Below are 11,615 nucleotides of genomic sequence, written 5' to 3' on the forward strand. Positions count from 1 at the left end.
GGAATCCAGCTTCTAAAGGACGGGAGGAGGAGGTGGGAACCAAGTCAGGCCCAGTGGACGCTCCCCACCCCGACCCCCAACAACATCTCCAGCAGCAGCTTGGAGTGGACTAGACTCGGGATGCTTGCGTCCCCCTTGTCCTGAGACTTCCAAGAGTGAAACTCTTTTAAGTACTTCGGGATGCAGGACAGTTGGAGCCAGCCCAGAGCTCGGAGGACTGAGGCTAACGAGGGGGATCGTTATTTCCTGGGCGACACCCCCTGCCAGTATTCCCGAAGAAGCTGTTATGGAGCAATGAGTGCTTTAGCGCCTCACTCCTTCCCCGGGGTCAGGCGCCAGGCCGGCTGGCCTGTGAGAGGAGTGGGGAATGGCTGTTATCTTCTCCACCCAGTCCCTGCCTGCCTGAGGCAATAATCACACCTGCAGGGAGGGTGAGGAGGGCGGTTACTTTGGGGAGGGTTACGCCCAAACTGAAGGGTTTGAACCTAATTTTCATTCCTCAGGCTGTGATCCTCAGATCCTTACTTATCTCCCAGGGTAATTTAGCCATTCTTTCTCTCCTTTTTCCTTTGTGGAGCTGCCTGATGGTCTTTGAATGGAAGTTCCTTCCTTACCTCTGACGTGGAATAGAGTGGTTCCCAAAGCTGGCGCAGGAGCCAGGCTGCCAGAGTTCAAATCCTGGCTCCACCACTTACTAGCTGTGTGACGCTGGACAAATCCCTTAGCCTCTCTGTGCTCTGATAAGGGTAAACTGAGGTGAAAGTGTGGAACACAGAAAATAGGGTGTGTGCCTTCCCCAGTTCTTGCTAAAAAGCCTGGGGGCTTCTATAGGGAGAGGTAATCTTTATTCTCCAGATAAAGCTCCTCCCTGTTTTCCCACCTACCCTCAAATCTGATGGGGGCCCTCTGATCCCAGATGCGCAGGACACGCGGCCATGGCTCACGGGCCCAGCCGCTCTGTGGCATGTGGGATCTTCCCAGACCGGGGCACGAACCCGTGTCCCCTGCTTCTGCAGGCGGACTCTCAACCACTGCGCCACCAGGGAAGCCCAAGGCTTCATAGTTTTAAACACCAGGTGTTAACTGCAAAGACAGGTGATGAAGGTGATGAAGGCAGGGACAGACCTGATTTGTGATAAATCCCAAGCTCTTAGCACCCTGGGCTCACATCCAGGCTGGGTGCCAAGGCTGCCTTCTCTTCCCAGCCCTGGGGCCTTGAGACTCAGCCTCGGAAAGTGGTGTTTCCGTGGCTAGGGTCATCTGAGCAAAGACTGGCCTAGACCCCGCTCTTTGGTCGTTTTGTAGTGAGCCAGTGGCCCCTGCCCCGATCACTCTCCTTCATCTGTCCTCCTCTGCCAGGGACTTGGGCTAATCCAAGGATGCTGGAAAGGCTTGCCTATGCGTACATGTTTTATATACAGGGGAGCTCAAATCCAGGATGTCAGTGTTGAAGGGCCTTTAGCGGCCCTTGGCTGACCCCTTCCCAGGGGGAATGAGGAAGGCTGAGACTTGAAGTGGGAAGTGACTTACCAGTTTTGGAGGAAAGAGACCAGGGTTCACAAGGTCTGAACCGAGCGCTAGCTCCACCCATTTGCTGAGTGACCTTGGGCTAGTTGTTTCCTCTCCCTAAGCCCCAATTTCCTCAACTTGCTCAAATTTGAATGTCTGAGTGTGTCTCCCGAGCATAGGTGATCCTGGTTGTTTCCAATTCTGGAACAGAGCAGAACATGGGCTTTGCAGCCAGACCATCTTTGTTAGAATCTCCAACCTGCCACTGCCCAGTTAAGGGACTTCAACAAATTTCTTCATGTGTAAAATGGAGATAACAGACCAACCTCATAGTGTTGTGAGAATTAAATACATTTAGAACAGCTCCTGGCACAAAGGAGCTTGGTTGTTATTGATTACATGTATATCTGAACGTGTATGTGCACACGTGTACACGTGTGGGGAGGTACGACTGAAAGTGGGCATCGGTATTTGCATCTCCACGTGTGTCTTCATTGGACTATAGGGCCTCTTGTTTCCTTATAAGGTCTATTATATGAAATTCTGAAATATAAGCACCCCCTGCCTGCAGCTCCTCCAAAGCTTTTGGGATCATCCCTGGAGTGAAGGTGACCTTCCTTCTCTACCTCCCAAAGTGTTTTTCATTCCTTCCTCTTAGTGTCTCAAGTTCCCCAGTGCCCCTGCAGAAAGAGTGCCCCTTGGGGTCCTCCCACAGCTGGGAGACTGGCTTGCCTGGGTCTCTCTGCTCTGCCCCGCTTTCTTTCATCCACCCTCCACGCTTCATTCTAGTGTCACTTGGAAAGTTCAGATACCTCTTAGAGATTCAGGAAGGAGACCAAGAAGGAAGAGTCAGGGTGTGTGTGTGTGTGTGTGTGTGTGTGTGTGTGTGTGTGTGTGTGTGTGTGTTGGGGGCAGGGAAGGGTTAGGACAGAGGAAAGATTTCTCCAAATCATCAGTTGCTTTAAAAGAAAGCCTATATTTAGCTAAGCTTAGAGGGTTTGTAAATATGTATTTTGCAAAGCAGACAGCCATAGCCGTCGGAGCTCCAGAGATATGCAGGGAGGTCAAAGAAAAAAAAATAACTGGAAAGATTGAGCAATATTATTTTGTCATCAGCAGATTCGTAGAACTGCTCCAACTGCTATTATTACACATTCCTGTGTTTTGATGTTGGTTTCTGTTTTTCATCTGCTCTCTGGATCTGCAGTGGATGCCTGGGGAAAAGACTGGCTCTCAGAGTCACCTTCCCACCAGCCTTTGCCTCACCTGCCCAAGGTCAAAGGAGAGAGAATCCTGGCCCTGCCAGCTCCCCTCCCAACTGGTTCCACCGGGCTCGGCCAGGCTGCATGCGCCTGGCCTAGGTACTGTCTGCAAAGCCAGCTTTCAGGCTCCACACGCAATCCTTTGCACTTCAGGTGGCCTTGAGGGCGAGGGTTGGGTGACAAATGTTGCCACTTCAGGGCAGTTCTACTTTAGAGAACTCTTGTTTCTGAGAGAAAAAAAAAAAAAGAAAAAGAATGTGCACTTACTTTTTTACTTTTAGTTTGAAAAGTTTCTTTAAAAATAAGAAAAGTTCAGGGAATTCCATGGCAGTCCAGTGGTTAGGACTTGGTATTATCAGTGCCATGGGCTCAGGTCTGATCCCTGGTCGGGGCCAAAAAAAAAGAAAAGTTCAGAGAATCACATAACAAACAGAATTTATAAATGCTGTCAGAGACTTCCCTGGTGGTCCAGTGGTTACGACTCCACACTCCCAATGCAGGGGGCACAGGTTCAATCCCCTTTCTCTTTTTTAAAATTAATTAATTTATTTACTTTTGGCCGTGTTGGGTCTTCGTTTCTGTGCGTGGGCTTTCTCTAGTTGCGGAGAGCGGGGGCCACTCTTCATCGCGGTGCGCGGGTCTCTCACTATCTTGGCCTCTCTCGTTGTGGACCATGGGCTCCAGACGCGCAGGCTCAGTAGTTGTGGCTCACGGGCCCGGTTGCTCCGCAGCATGTGGGATCTTCCCAGATCAGGGCTCGAACCCGTGTCCCCTGCATTGGCAGGCAGGTTCTCAACCACTGCGCTACCAAGCCCCAATCCCCTTTCTCTTTATCCCCAGTCCTGTTGCCCACCCTACCCACTCTCACAAATTTGGAATGCATCCTTTATAGCCCATAATTTTAAAAATTAATTAACTAATTAATATTTTGGCTGCGTTGGGTCTACGTTGCTGCACGCGGGCTTCCTCTAGTTGTGGCGAGCAGGGGCTACCATTGCGGTGCGCGAGCTTCTCATTGCGATGGCTTCTCTTGTTGCAGAGCACCGGCTCTAGGCGCGCGGGCTTTAGTAGTTGTGGCACGCGGGCTTAGTTGCTCTGCGGCATGTGGGATCTTCCCGGACCAGGGCTCAAACCCGTGTCCCCTGCATTGGCAGGCGGATTCTTTTTCTTTTTTTTTTGCAGTATGCGGGCCTCTCACTGCCGTGGCCTCTCCCGTCGCGGAGCACAGGCTCCGGACGCGCAGGCCCAGCGGCCACGGCTCACGGGCCCAGCCGCTCCGCGGTATGCGGGATCCTCCCGGACCGGGGCACGAACCCGCGTCCCCCTGCACCGGCAGGCGGACTCCCAACCACTGCGCCACCAGGGAAGCCCGGCAGGCGGATTCTTAACCACTGCGCCGCCAGGGAAGTCCCTAGCCCATAATTCTTAAATTACCATTTTTAATTGTCAGATATACATAACATAAAATTTACTATTTTAACCATTTTAAGTGTACAGTTCATTGGCATTAAGTACACTTGCCTTGTTATGCAACCATCGCCATTATCCATCTCCAGAACTTTTTCATCTTTCCAAACTGAAACTCTCTACCCACTAAACAATAACTCCCCAGGCCCCACCCCCGAGCCCCTGGCAACCACCATTCTACTTCCTGTCTCTATGAATTTGACTACTCTAGGTACAGCATATAAATGGAATCATACCGTATTTGTCCCTTTGTGACTAGTTTATTTCGAATAGCAGGATGTCCTCAAGATTCACCCACGTTGTAACATATGTCAGAATTTCCTTACCTTTTAAGTCTAGCCCATAATTTCATACTTTCCCTACACATTTAAGTATTCATAAAGCAGCGTATGGTAATGTTTTCTGTATTATTAAAATGTATATAATGACCATCATGCTGTGTGTATCATTTTGCGTCTTTTTTTCACTTGAGGTGTTTTCCACGATGCAGCCACATTAATACATGTGGCTTTGGTTCATTCATATTAACTTCTGTTTTCTATCTCATCATATGAATAAGCCACAACTTATTCATCAGTTCCTCTACTCATGGGCCTTTTAGTTGTTTCTGTGTTTTGCTGTTATAAGCAGGGCTGCGATGAACACCCTTGTGCTTGTCTAACCCATCTCTGGAGTGCACAGCTCGGAGCAGGAAGCCAGGGTTGCAGGCACCCTGTCACCTAGACTAGTACTGCCAAGCTGCTCTCTAAGCCAGTTTATGCTTTCACCACCAGCATTTGTACAAGATGTCCTATCTGACCACATCCTTGCCAACATCTGCTCTTGTTAGACTTTCTATTTTTGCCAATCTGATGGGTGTGAAGTGGTATCTCATTTGAATCTGCATTCCCTGCCTCTGAGGTAGAGCATCTTATCATGCTTATTGGCCATCTGGGTTTCCTCCAGGCAAATTGCTTACGTCCACATCCTTTGCTCTCCAGTGCAGCTGTTGATACAAGTTACAGAAAGCCCAACTAGAAGTGGTTTAAGCAAAAAAGGGAATTTTATTATCTCACATAACAAGGAGTCCCAGGTTTGGTTCATTTAGAGACTCAAATATGACATCAAGGAAGAGGTTCTTTCCATCTTTCTATAAGACCCTCCTCATGTTGGTTTGCTTCCTAGACTGGCCCCACCATGGTCCATGATGGCTGCCTCAGCTCCGGGCGTCTCATGCAGACAACAGTGTCCAGAGGCAGAAGAAAGTGGATGCTTTCTTCTCAGTGTCTTTTTCCTAGAGGCCCACAGGAGCTCTTCCTTCTGGTCTCAGTGGACAGAACTGCATCCAGGTCCACACCTAAACTAATCGTTGACCAGAAGAACTGTATTATCATGCTCTATTTAGACCAATCACTGTTCACCTGATGCAGATGGGGAAGGCCCAGCCTCACCCAAAGCCTAGACCCCTGACTTTTGAATCAGGATTCTGTTAGCAAGGAATAAGGGAAAGACTGCCCTTTGGGGTGGCACTCAAAAGTTCTGTGCTTGCTTTATTGACTTGTAGGAGCTCTTTACATATCCTGGATACTAACTTTTTATCTGCTTTATGTGCTGCCGATATTATCACCTAGGCTGTTGCTTGTCTTTTAACTTTGTTTATAACGTCATTTTCATAGAAGAAATCTTTTTTTTTTTTGGTGATGTAATGAAATCAATCTTTTGTGAGTTGTGTCTCTCATCTAAGAAAACTTTTCCTGCTCTGAGATCTCCTACATTTTCTTCTAATTATTTTAAAGTTTTGTTTCTCACTTTTAGGTCTTTAATCCATCTGGAATTAATATTTATGGATGAAAAGTCAACTGTCACAACACTTTTTATTGAGTTGCCTATTCTCTCTCATTACGTTGCAATGCCACTGCCATCATAAATCACATTTCCACATATGCTTGGATCTGTTTCTGGGCACTCTATTCTATTGATCTCTTTGTCTAGCCCAGCACCAATACCACATTGTTTTAATTACTATCGCTTTCAAATAAGTCTTCGTTTCAGAATTGTCTAGTCTATTCTTGGTCCTCTGCTCTCCCATATGAATTTTAGAATCATTGCTTAGCTCTTTGAAAAATCCTGTTGGAATATTCAGCGGACTTGCCTTGAATCGACATATTTTTATGGAGAGAACTGTCTTAGTGACATCGAGGCTTCTCATCCCTAAACTTAATACATCTCTCAATTTATTCTTTTTTTAGCCTATAGTTTTTATGGTTTTATAGCCTATAGTTTTTCTTCACAAATATCTTCAGATATCTTTTCTAATATTTTTCTGGGTTCTGTACAATTTTATTGTGAATTATTTCTTTTTAAAAAGATATTACAGTTTCTAATAAATTATTGCTTGTGTATAGAAACACTGCTGAATTTTGTATTTTATTTGTATTTGGATGTTAAACTTTGTCCAGCAACCTTGCTGATCTCTCTTAATAGCTCTGACAACATGCCTATGGAATCTCTTGGGTTTTCTATATAATCATACCATCTGCAAAAAAAAGTCTGAGTCTTTTTTTCCTTTTTTTTTTTTGGTCCCAAGGTTTACGGTGAAAATATTACAGCACAGCAGAGTCAACTGGCTCCATGGTGTTTTGAAATTCATCCCAGCTGTGGGCTGAGTGACCTGCAGGTTGGACAGATTGCCAAAGTTCAAGAGCTTCAGCATTTCCTTAGTGTCAGGATCTACTTCAATGATCTCCTGATCCAGGGCTGAGACCTCAGGCACATAATTCTCTCTCCTCCTGCAGCTTAATGGAGACACTTCTCACTGGGCCTCTCTGAAACTGCTTCATCAGATGTGTGACATAGCCTGCTTTCTCCCTGTGAAGCTTCTTGCTGGGAATAATGGCCACCTCCTCGCACACACGCTTGTTGGTGCAGAATTCGTTGCCCAGGAACTTGTATTATTTCTCATTGACGACCCGGGCCACCTTCTTCACGGTTTTGGTGTGAACGTGGCCCATGTTGGCAGGTCCTTGGTAAAAGAGTGAGATTTTGTTTCTTTTATTTCCTAATCCTCTATCGCTGAGTGGTAGCTTCTAACTGACCTCTCCCAGCTCCTGGGCTGTGCCAGTGGGCTGGCCCTGGGCGGCTCCTGCCTTGCACTGTTATAAATAAAAGACCCCTTACTCTCTCCAGAGCTTTACAGTTTACAAAGCACTTTTTCTTCCGTTATCTCGTGGACCCATATTGCCCCCACTTTACAGAAAGGGAAGGGCTGTAAGCTCCAAGTGCAGCAATCGAGCTGTGCGGAACACTGCGCTGTGAAGCCTCAGACAGTCCCCCTCCTTCTGTGTTTCTCCTCTAAGCTAAAAAGTTTGGCCAGGGATGGTCTCTGGCATGCTCAGACTCATGATTGATAGCTTTGGGCGGCCACGAGGCTCAAGGAACCCCTCTGAAGACTGAAGTTCACCGATAAAAGGGGGGTAAGATTCTGGGTACACTTAGGTCCTCAGGCTGGTGTCCCCAAACGTCGTGGGGGTGGGGAAAAATGGAAGTGTTTCAAGTCGGAGAAATGATATAAATGATGGAGAGAGTGGGAAACAGGGCATTGTCTCCAGTGCCCTGCCTCCTCGCGGGTTCTCCTCCCTGTTTGGAAGAACATCCTCCGGACCCGGAAGGGGAGGACGAGCAAGGGCTAGAGGCCGTGGGTCCCCTCTTCCGTCGCCCCCTCTAGCCGCCGAGCTTAGCAAGCACCTCTGACGCGTATCCGTAGCCTGGGGCGGGGCTCTCTGTTGCCATTCCGACGGGCCACCCGGCTCGGGCCCCATAATGCGCAGGCGCAAGTCCGGGCCTGAACTGGCGAATGCGCCCTCTCGTGGCAGACCGTCAGATCGCACCCTTTGTTATAGTGCTGGAGGCGGCGAAGAGGATGCAGGAGAAAGATGTGGGTGGAGTCTGGGAGGCAGATGCGACAGTCAGATCACAATGACGAGAATCCCTTTCCTTTGTCCCTCATGCCAACATCTAACCCTCCGTTTTAGATGCAGATGAAGAAAATATGGCTCTCAGAGATCAAGAAACAGGTTCATAGAGACGGAAGTGGAATGAGAGAGTTGGGGAGATGATATATTATTCAATCAATCATTCATTTATTCAGCAAACATTCATTGAGATGGGGAGAGACAGGGACAAAGGACCCAAGGGATTAAACTGAGACACTGACGGGCCAAGATGGGGCAGAAAGCTGGGGAGACAGGTGCGGAAGGCAAAGCAGCAGGGACAGAGAATCAGCTAGCTGAGGTCAGGGCTGGAGTAGCAGGAGTAAAGCAGAGGCATGGGAACCTGGGCTGGGCTTTTGGAGACAAGGCTGAGAAAAACCCAGGTGCAGAACTGACCCTCCAGTTCACCTAGATGGGTGCTTCAGCTGGATAGGACAAAATCAGGAGCTCAAGATGGGCTCCTATGACCACCTATGAAGTGGTCTTGCCAAAGAAAGTGGAATATACACCTGATCAGGACTCTCGATCCAACTACAATTTACAAGAAAAAACAATGTCCAGGAGATACAATTTATAAGAAGTACAGAGGTCAGAGGAATATTTTAAAGAACACAGTAGAGATGCAATCAGCAAAATCCAGACTGGGAAATTACATGACAAATGACCTGGTTACCCCAAGGGCAGAGAGAGACAGAGAGTTAGTTGGAGGGAGACTCCAAAGATTTAAAGAGATTTCAAAGAGACTTATCGATCAGTTGCAATGTGTGCATCTTATATAGATCCTGATTCAAACAAGTACATTGTAAAAAAAAAAAGACATTTATGAGAAATTGGAAAGTTGAGCACTATAGATCTGATATTAAGGAATTATTATTAACCTTATGGTAAAATAATGTCATTGGGTAGTTTAATTGTGATTATATTTTTAAAAAGTCATTATCTTTCAAAGATTCACACTGAAATATTGACAGAGGAAATTAACTGGGAGGGCTCTAGATGAAATGAGATTGGCCATAAGTTGATCATTGTTGAAGCTGGCTGATTGATATACGGGGGCTCATTGTATTATTCTATATATTTTAGTTTTATTTTAAAATTTCCAGAATAGGTTTAAAGACCCTGTGACACCCGCCCACCACCACCACCCTTAAGCCTCAAGGAACGGAAGGCACTCAATCTGTTATAGCAGCAGATTGCAATCCAGACAGCTCTGAGGTGGGGAGGTCATCTGTGGGGCAGAGGAGACTTTCAAGGGACTTCCAGCTGCCTCCTGGCCCAGTCCCTGGTTCCCTTGATTTTGGGGAGAGAGCGAAGGATCAGTAAGAAAGGCTGGCCTCAGTGGGCCTGGTGGCACTGGGTTCGGGCAATGCCACCTTAAGACAGCTGAGGGTGTGATTGGGTGGCTCTAAAAATAGCAGGAGAGGCAGCAGCCAGGGAGGGAGGGAATCACATGGAGCCACTGAGGGGCTGAGGCCTGGGCAGCTAGCCAGGCTCTGGCACCTCTGCCTGCTCCCCCAGAGCCCTCTGACTTTCCTCTGCCTCCTTTCTTCCTCTTGCCCTCCATCTCTGAGAAGGCAGAGAGGTACCAAGGTGACTCTGGGACATACCCTGCCCTGTCTGAGAGCCTAAGTGGACACTCATTCTGGAATTTGCTGGCTATCCAAGGACAGGTGGGATGGTCATGTGGGGAGAGACAGGAAGGGACAAGGACTGAGTAACATGCCCACCGGTCACCCCAATCTTCAGGCCAACACCCTCCCTCTCAGGCTGACTCAGGGCAGGTCCCAGATGTCCTTGCCAGGGGCATTCGCCTATGGCGATGAGGTGGCAACCCCCTATGTCTCAAGGCCCAGGAAGAATGCTCACACAGGTACCGAGGATTTTGGAACGCTGGCACCCACAGTCCCCTGCCTCCTTCTCAGGGCATCTGGGGAGAGTGCCCCTCTGCTTGTTCTGAATGGGTGGTCCAGGGAAAGAAGGGCACACCGCTTCCATCACACCTGTACTGAGATCCTTCGGCAGACGCAGGAAGGAAGGGGAAGTGGTACCCCACCGGCAAGGACGTTGGCGGCATCCTGGACTGAGTCAGGCACCGGGCTGAGGTCTTTACATGCATTCAGCTGTCTATAGTGTGGCCTCAGGAAAGTTATACACCCTTCATGCCTCAGTTTTCTCATCTGTAAAATGGGGACAAAGATAATACCTGCTTCATGGAACGGCCGTGGGGATGGGATGAGTTACTATATGTAAATCTATGTAAAGCCTTCAGCACAGTAGCAGGCAGAGGGCAGCTGTCATCACCTGCTGACGTGAGAGCTCCACCTGAGTAGGGGCTGCTCATCTCTGCCCCCTCAGTGCCTGGCACATAGCAGGTGCTCTGTAATATGTGCTGAATTCACGATTTTGTGGATTCCTCACAAGGACACCCGGAGGAGAGCACTGTTCTTGCCACTTTGTAGTCGTGGAAACAGAGCCTAGGGAGGGCAGATGATTTTTCAAGGCCATATTCTCCAGTGAATGGGTCAAGGTGGGATTCATGTCCAGGCCTGCAGGCCTCCTTTACTCCCTGTCTCTACCTGGTTGGTTCTGTCCAAGGCTCTCTCTCTTCCCGGACCTGGGGGGCATGCTGGGGGTGCCCAGTCTGAGGAGAGGGCTGGGTGAATGGGTGCCCTCACGTGCTGTTCATGAAGCTGTCACCTCGCCCCCTACACCTACTAGTTGCCAGGCCCTGGGCTAGGTCCAGGGATGCAAAGATCATGAGATCCCAGGCCACCCCGCAACACTGTGCGGTTGGCTGTGCCACACAGGAGGGAGGACAGAAAGGCTTCAGAGAGGAGAGGATGCCTGTGCTGCGTCTTGCAAGGTGAGTAGAAGGTAGGATGAAAGGTAGGATTAGGGCAGGAAGGGAGCTCCAGGCAGAGGGAAGAGCTCGTGCAAAGGGGTGTATACTCAGGAGAGATGATCAGGTTGTGCGGCAGCAGAGGGAGGCAGGGCAGAAGCCTGGGGTAGTGTGTGCGTGCGGGGAGGGGGTAAGGAGGAAGAGAGGGGATTTTGGACAGGATGGCCAGGTACAGGCAGGGCCTGAAAGCCATCAGCCGCTGCGGAGCTCAGGGCGATGGAAGCCATTAGGGTTTTAAGGGGGGTCTCAGGCAGTCAGGTTGATGGTTTAGAAAATATACTCTGGCCCTAGGAAGGGGATGATTGGAGGGCCCTCATCCTGTGAGGAGGGTGTCCACCCTAGATTTAGTGCCTGCTCTGGGTGGGGAAGGGGAGGGTCCCGCTGGCTGAAGCCGGGCCCAGCTGCTCTGGGACATCTTCCCGTCCTTCCCCCTCCCTCCTCCCTCCTCCCTCCTCCCTGCTCCCTGCTCCTGTCTCTGTCACTCACAGGCAGGGCCAGGTTGGGACAGCC

At 49.1% G+C, this 11,615-nt stretch overlaps 1 pseudogene; it reads right to left on the minus strand.

Annotated features, from left to right (window-relative positions):
- Window positions 1-311: 311 nt before the first annotated feature.
- On the minus strand, window positions 312-7,228 carry LOC132414220 (small ribosomal subunit protein eS17-like; annotated as a pseudogene).
- Window positions 7,229-11,615: the final 4,387 nt, after the last annotated feature.

The sequence above is a fragment of the Delphinus delphis genome, chromosome 19 (genome assembly GCF_949987515.2).
Source record: "Delphinus delphis chromosome 19, mDelDel1.2, whole genome shotgun sequence".
Lineage (NCBI taxonomy): Eukaryota > Metazoa > Chordata > Mammalia > Artiodactyla > Delphinidae > Delphinus > Delphinus delphis.